The sequence below is a fragment of the Aegilops tauschii genome, chromosome 4, assembly GCF_002575655.3.
Source record: "Aegilops tauschii subsp. strangulata cultivar AL8/78 chromosome 4, Aet v6.0, whole genome shotgun sequence".
NCBI classification, from domain to species: Eukaryota; Viridiplantae; Streptophyta; class Magnoliopsida; order Poales; family Poaceae; genus Aegilops; species Aegilops tauschii.
The window spans coordinates 247,166,644-247,175,127 of NC_053038.3; positions in this window are offsets into that span (position 1 = coordinate 247,166,644).

The following is an 8,484-nucleotide window of genomic DNA, read 5'->3' on the forward strand; positions in this document are numbered from 1 at the left end:
TTGTTAATGAATTCCTTTTGAGGAGCATGAGATGGATAAATTTAATAAACACAACTTTCTGTACCCACTTTTTACTTTGGGATTTTTTATTTCTGTGCCCATGGTTCCTTAGCTCTACTCATTCATCCCCACTCTGTTAACTTTTGCTCACTTTTCCCCACTCCCTTGCCCGAAACCCTCAGAAAAGGTTGTGACGGACGTTGTCGTCGGGTCAATGCCTTTGACCGTTAACACTGATGAGTGGGGCCGCGTATACGTGGGCGCATGCAAGACCGCAGTCGTGGGGTAGCACGTGTCCATGGACATGCCCGAAACGTCCCATCATATAAAGAGGGGCAACCACCTCCATCGCCCCTACCATTTTTCCCCAAATCCCCTCCCTGCCGCATCGCCTTCCTCTCCCCCATCGGCATCGTCTCGCTCTCCTCCACTGCCTCGACCGCACCATCTCGCTCTCCCCCACCGCATCCTCTTCCTCACCTTCATCGCCTTCACCCGGAGATGGCCGAAGCCCATGGCGACGCCAGCGCAGCGGTCGGAGATGTGGTCGAATTGAAGGGCGCGGTGACTGCGGATGTCGGTGGCATCCACGGCGGTGCGGGAAAACTCGCAATCGCTGTGGATGTGGAGAAGAAGGTGGCAGGCTCCGCCTCAGCGATGCAGAAGATGACGGCGTCGAGCGGCGCAGTCAATCCCGATACCCCCCATGCGCAGCCTGGCGAGGAGCAAGAGGTATTTGCACTTGCTTTGCTTTAGGATATTAGCTTGTAGAGTTAGTTGGATTGGTTAGATTGTGGATTCATATCGTAGTTCAGATGGTTAGAGTAGTTGGTTTGACAGATGGGTCGGGTTTTTCTGTACTGGGGGGATGGGGGTTTTTGTACTAGGGTTTGTTGGATAATTTTTTTGCAAAAATGCTAGATAGATCTGTTTATTAGATGTGCTTCAATTCTACACAGATGTATGCTTATTAGATTTGTTTTTAATGCTCATAGATTGGGGTTTTTAATGCTACAGACATGTATGCTTATTAGATTGGGAAATTGGGTCCCTATTAGATTTGTTTTTGAATGCTACTCAGATTGTGGTTTTGAATGTCATATGCCCTAATGGAATCCATTGATTAAGAAGTTATTTGATCCGTTAGTATATAAGTTTGTCCATTATATTAGCTCTGTTCTTCAATGTGTGTGCATGACCAATGACCAATGTGTTATTTGAATGTTTTATTGGGGTTTTTGATCAATGTGTGTACAAATCTAATACATTGATATACTAGTGATGGATGTGGTTTTTGAATGCATAGAGCTAAGGGGCACAGAAATAAAAAAAAACCCACTTCTAAAACATTTCTGATATTGGGAGTATATTACCCCTATGATCAATGTGTCATGTGTGCATATTCAGGAGGATGGTGGTTGGGGGGAGAAAGAGGAAGCTGGCCGACTACGACCCATACGAGGGGGCGTTTAGTAACGATTCTGAATATGGCTAAGCCTAACCCTTGTTCATTTAGTTCCTTTGACATGGTGTGTATGAATCTATAATGTATTAATGCAATTCATTCATGTGTGCAGTATGATTCTGGAGATGATGTGTACAAGCGCAACGTCGCCTCCTTCACAGCCAAGGAGGTGGAGAAGATCAAGGCCAAGGGAGTTGCTTCCTTCTACAACCGCGGGTTCAAGAAGTGGCACTGCCCCTACTACACCACCAAGCCAAAGCCCAAGGATGGCCGCTTCGATCACCTTATGTCTCATGCGGAGGATGTAGCGATTCGCAGGGAGGACTACATGATCAGGGGGCAGCATGCCGCCCTCGCGAAGGCCCTCACTCCAGCGTGATGTGATCGATGATGTGATGATGTGAACTGAATCTTTAAGTTTATCTATTGGGTTACTTTTGGGTTGTTGAACTGAACCTCGTTGGTTATGGTTTGTTGAACTGAGTTTAGTTTTCACGTATTTGATTATGGTTGGCTATGTTGATGCTAGTAATCTGGTTGCTATCTATATTTGTATGTCCTTAAATTTGCATGTGATATATTTGTCTGTCCTGAATCTATGGTTAGTTATGCTTAGATGTTGTGAACTATGATTTTAGGTGCTGCAATGATCACACATGTTGTGTAGGAAATCAAATGCATGCTCCAAATGAGATCATGTAAACCTTGGCAAACCTGGACAGTATAAATTCAAGAAAATGCAAAAACAGTAAAACCTTGGCAAACTATCTATGTTTGTGTAGGAGATCATGTGTGCAAAATTTGAAGTGATTTAGAGGAGGTCAAATAAATTTGAATTTGAGAAATGTGCTCCAAATGAGCTCCCAGGCTAGGGTAAAAAACCATTTGTAATCAAGTTTTTTTGGACCTACTCTAAATGAGCCAAATGTTTTTATTAACACATATTCACTTTCATAGTGTAGATTCGAAGTCTCACTATTTTTTAAATTAATCTTCATTTTTTTACATTTTTTAAAACATATGCTTTAATATTGAAACTATTAAAAACACGTTTGAAATATGAAAATGGAAAACTAACTTCAGATCCTTCTTATTCACTTTGAAATAAAGCTTTGTTGATTTTTTTGATTTTTTTTAAATTCAAAAACAGAAGGTAACCCTACCTCCTCTCCTTGAACTCTATGAAATCATGTACATGATAGCTCATATGTGTAAAGGTTTTCTCATGAAAATGAACATAGACCAAGTTTATGATTTTTGGTTGGTAACATGTCACATAAGACAACATTGTGCGCAGGTTTTATATTTTTTTATTTTTTTAATTAATGGTGCTCATTTGACCTCGATCGTGCCAGCTAGGGTTTTTTCATGAAAATGACCATAGACCAAGTTTAGTATTTTTCCACATTAGTTTGTCTTATAAAACGACGAAGGTTTCATATTTTTCAATTTTTTAATTAGTTATGCTCAGTCAAAGCCTTCGAAACCCCGTTGACCAGCTCAAAACCCCTCTAAACCCTGCGGGGTTTCGCCTAACCCTAGCTCCCAACGTTAGCCGTCCGATCATACCCTCGCGCCAAGCGACAGCCCTCAGATCTGGTCTTCTAGAAGGAATTAGGTGGGCTGGCTGCGTGCAGGCTCCGCGCTGTTGGATCATAAGGACGGCTCCGCATCGTTGGATCGTGGGGCGATCCGCGAGAGGCGATCCTATTGGTTGTGCTCAGCTGCTCGCCCACCACTGACTCCGCGAAAAAAACGTTGTTATTGGGCCAAAAAGGAAACCAAGCTCTGGTTGGGCCGTCGAATTGCGTCATTTTTTTGCATCGTTTGCTCTGTTTTTTGTGAACGTGATGGCTCTGTATTTTTTTGCATCGTTTGAAATCAATTGACATTGCGTAGCAAAATTTAGTTCTTTTTGTTCTATACAAATGCAAAATGACCAAACTTTTAAGGGCCAAATTTATTTTTATCATGCAAAATGGCCACAAACTATTCAAAAATGTCTTTTTTTACCACGGATTCCCACGCGTGCAATTAGCTTCTTTTCTTCTTCTTTTTCAAACCACCGTTTCCCACGCGTGTACACTCCCGATGCTGCGGTGGGTTTGAAAACGGGCTACTTCACATTTGACCCCGTTATTGCCACGACCAAATAACACGTAGCACTACGGCTATTTAAGCCACCCTCTGCCTCTGCCATCCCTCATCCATCTCCCATCCTCTCGGCCATCTTCCCTTCTTGCTCTTCGACCACTTCTCCTTCTTCTAGCACATCCTCAGCCATGCAGTACACTGGACCAACCTACCACTTCCCACCCACCGTGCCGGAGAGGCTCTACCCTCCTGGCGTGTACGTTAAGCGCACACTACGTGTGTGGGCGATATCAAGGTGGAGGACCACAAGGAACTTCATCGAGTTCTTCCTCGCGTCCGGCTACCACCACCTCCCGCGGGGATCTCCAAGGATGTTCCGGGTCCAGGAGGTCATCCAAAACGGGGCGGTGGTTGCTCTCCTTGCCCACTTCACCAACACATTCGACGCCTTCTACCTCCTCAGCTGGGTGTTTTGGTGTGGCTGCGAGTTCATCGCTTTCACCACCCACAACACGTTCATGGAGTACACCAACATCTTCCCCACCGCGTCGCGCATGCACACTCTTCCGTACCCCATCGACAACGCCCCGGAGAAGCAGTGAAGGGCGCTCGGAGGAGGAGCGAGGTGGAGAAGGCAGCGTCTAGGGTTCTAAACCCTCTATCTATTTTTTTTGAGTCTATGTTATGTTAAGTTGTAATTGAATTATCTTGGCGATGCTATGGGCTTGTTGGCCCTTTTATCAAGTTCTATTATTAGGTTTTCTATCTATTCTATTATGAAGTTCTTCCTAGATTCAACTATGTGATCGTGCTATGGTCTTGTTGGCCCTATCTACATGTTTGTTGATTGTTTTCTTAGAGAGCTCGCTTTGTTAGTAACCACCTAGTGCATGCAGCCACAACGAATCCTTTTTTTCACAAGCCACAAATATGTAACCACCTAGCTAGTGCATGCAGCCACAACATATTTGTTCAATTTATTTGTCATAGCAAAAGGGGTGCAGATGCGAGTGGATCGAAAAGGCTGTAACTCATCGTAAAAACGATGCTCTAAGTCGAGGAGACAAGCGTGCGAGAAGAGAGGAACCAGCGGCAGCGACCGTCGCTGCATCCGTGGCGGTTAGCGCGCACGAAAGCGGCTCGGTCAGTGCATCATGGCAGCATGCATCAGCGCATGCAGGCTCGGTCAGCGCATGCAGGCTCGGTCAGCGCATTGTGGCGGCGTGCATCGACGCATGCAGGCAGGATTGTTGGGTGCATGCATAGCAGGCTTCTGTCGTAGCGGCACGCACAGGCGTTTAATGCAAGGGACGGCCCAACGAAACCACGGCCCAACGGTCGAACAGCTACACTGCCCAACGCGGCCCCACTCATCGTTAACGGTCAAAGCACTGACCCGACGGCGACGTCCGTTGTGACCTCTTATGAGGGTTTTGGGCAAGGGAGTGGGGAAAACTGAGCAAAAGTTAAGAGCGTGGGGATGAATGAGTAGAGCTAAGGAACCAAGGGCACAGATTAAAAACCCCTTTTACTTTCTATTATGTAGAATAAGTAAAGCAAAAATACTATTATTTTTCTGTTTTCTGATTTATCCGTGCAATAAAAAATAACTAGAAAATAAAAGTTCTCCAAATGCCTTGAAAATTTAGTATGACTTTTTTCTAGAATATTTAAGAATTTTTGGCACTGAAAACACATTAGGGCCCCCCTGGGCACGCCTAGCAAGCTTGTTTGTCCCCCTCACTTATTCCAGCACCCATCCACTTTGTCTTCCTCCATAAAAAATCCCACCATTACTCAAACTCGTGTTCTTCTTCATTTTGCTGTTGTTTTCAACCTCCTTGCTCAGAACTCTGTTTCCGAAACTGTTTCAGGGATTTGTTCATCAGTACATGACTCCTCCAATGACCCAATTAGTTTTTCTTCTAGTGCTTTATATATTGCAAATTTATGTTGTTGCGGTGACCTTGTTCTTGAGCTTGCATGTCAAATTTATATGGTCACAAGTTATTTTGTTGCATGATATAGCCTCTAGACACTTGTGGGAGTAGTTGCTATCAATCTTGTTGAGTTTTGTTCACTTTTATTTTGAGTCACTAGAAATTTCAGAAATTTTCAGAGAAAGAAAATGTTGAGGAAGGTGTTCCAAGGTGGTTCCTCGAAGAAGAAATCCTGAGGCCCACGATACGTGAGCCGGATCTCGAACCACCAAGGGAGGCTTTAGTGCAACCTTGTGAATGGCCATCGGATTGTTTCATGAATCGTGTCGGTTTCAAGGATGAATTCTATGCGTACTTGCATAATGACGAGCTGATGGACTTCTTGTCAGATAAGTGCCCCCGGTACTACAACCTTACTGATTCCTTTGTGAGGAGATTTAAGTATTATGTCTAGTGCAATACGCATTCTGTTTTATTTGATCTTTATGATAAATCATTTACCATGGACCTTGAAGATTTTAATGATGCATGTAAAGTTCAACAATGGGACAGTTGTACTGAACCTCATAAATCTGATTGTTCTGAGTTCCTTGCTAGCATTACTGTAGGAGAAACCAGAACCATAACACAAGCTACCATAGGGAGCATTCACTTTCCTGCTTTACATTACTTTGCTCTCTTTATAGGTAGATGCATTAACGGAAAACATGATCATAGCCACATACGCGCCTCCGATTGTAATCTGTCTTCCAACGGGCTGCCACGTGCTTAGTGGAGGCCATTTAATCATCTGGAGGCTCGACACCGCATTGACAAGTGACTTGCGTTGTGATGCAGTGGGGCGGTGGAGCGATGGTGTCTTGGCAGTATTTCCTTCCCTTGGCGGTCCCTGCAAGCTTGTCGGGGCAATCTTGGACTTGTCCCTCGGGTGGCCTCGACCTGGTCGGGCTCTCCTGCCCGGCAAGGGAGGCCTTCCCAAGGTGATCCCTTGTTGTCTTGCATGATAACCTGGTCTTCTTGATCCGCTCCTTGATCTCGCGAAGAGCAGCTTCTCTGGCTTGGCCTTGCTTTATATGCTTGTGATCGGACATGCCATGCCAACGTGCCTGTGTATAAGTATGGTCAACATGCACATGTTTGTTGGATCGACACCAACGTATCTATAATATTTTATTGTTCCATTCTATTCTAGTATCAATCTTGGATGTTTTATATACACTTTCAAGCAATTATATATCATTTTTTGGGACTAACTGATGTCTACTACACAACTTGTTCTTGTAGACTCGTGTTGGGGCTCCAAGCGCAGAGTTTTGTAGGACAGTAGCAATTTTTCCTCAAGTGGATGACCTAAGGTTTATCAATCCATGGGAGGCGTAGGATGAAGATAGTCTCCCTCAAACAACCTTGCAACCAAATAATAAAAAGTCTCTCTTGTGTCCCCAACACACCAAATACAATGGTAAATTGTATAGGTGCATTAATTTGAATAAGAGATGGTGATACAAGTGTAGTAATGATAGTAGATATTATTTTTGTAATAGGAACAATAAAAAACAGCAAGGTAACAAGTAACAAAAGTGAGCACAAACGGTACTGCAATGCTTGAAAATGAGGCCTAGAGTCCGTACTTTCGCTAGTGCAATATCTCAACAATGCTAATATAATTGGATCATATAACCATCCCTCAACATGAGATGAAGAATCACTCCAAAGTTCTTATCTAGAGAGAACATAAGAATAAATTGTTTGTAGGATACGAAACCACCTCAAAGTTATCCTTTCCGATCGATCTATCCAAGAGTTTGTACTAAAATAACACCAAGTTATCCTTTTTGATCGATCTATCTAATAGTTCATACTAAAATAACACCATATGATACACATCAACCAACTCTGATGTCACCTAGATACTCCAATGTTACCACGAGTATCCGTGAGTTGATTATACGATATGCATCAAACAATTTCAGATTCATAATACTCAATCCAACACAAAGAACCTCAAAGAGTGCCCCAAGATTTCTACCGGAGAAACAAGGATGAAAATGTGCATCAACCCCTATGCATAGATGACCCCAATGTCATGTCGAGAATCCGTGAGTTGAGTGCCAAAACATATATCAAGTGAATCAATATGATACCCCATTGTCACCACGTGTATTCATAGCAAGACATCATCAGGTGCTCTCAAATCCATAAAAGTATTCAATCCGATAAAAATGAAATCTCAAAGGGAAAACTCAATTCATCACAACAAGATAGAGAGGGGAAACCACCATATGATCCAACTATATTAACAAAGCTCGCGATACATTAAGATCGGGCCAAATCAAGAACACGAGAGAGAGATTAAACACATAGCTACTGGTACAAACCCTCAGCCCCGAGGGTGGACTACTCCCTCCTCATCATGGTGGTCGCCGGGATGATGAAGATGGCCACCGGTGATGATTTCCCCCTCTGGCAGGGTGCCGGAAGAGGGTCTAGATTGGTTTTTCGTGGCTACAAAGGCTTGCAGCGGCGGAACTTCTCATCTAGGGTTATTTCTGGGGGTTTCTATTTTTATAGGATTTTTTGGCCTTGGTTTCACGGGAAGATGGGCTTCGAGGGGCCCACAACCCACCAGGGTGCGCCAGGGGGGCTGGCACGCCCCGGTGTCTTGTGCTCACCTCCTTCACCTTCTGGTCCTCCCATGAAGCTTCTAGTGCCTCTTTTATTCCAAATAAATCATCAAAAAGTTCCGTTGCATTTGGAGAACTTTTATTTCTGCACAAAAAACAAAACCACGGTAGTTAGTTCCATTCTAATCATACCAAAACCATATAGAACTTTTGTAAACATTGCATGAATACTTCATAAATTATATATACGTTGGAGAGGTATCAACATCCCCAAGCTTAATTCCTACTCGTCCTCGAGTAGGTAAATGATAAAAGAAATAATTCATGAAGTGTGAATGCTTGCATAGTGCATAAGTTTAAT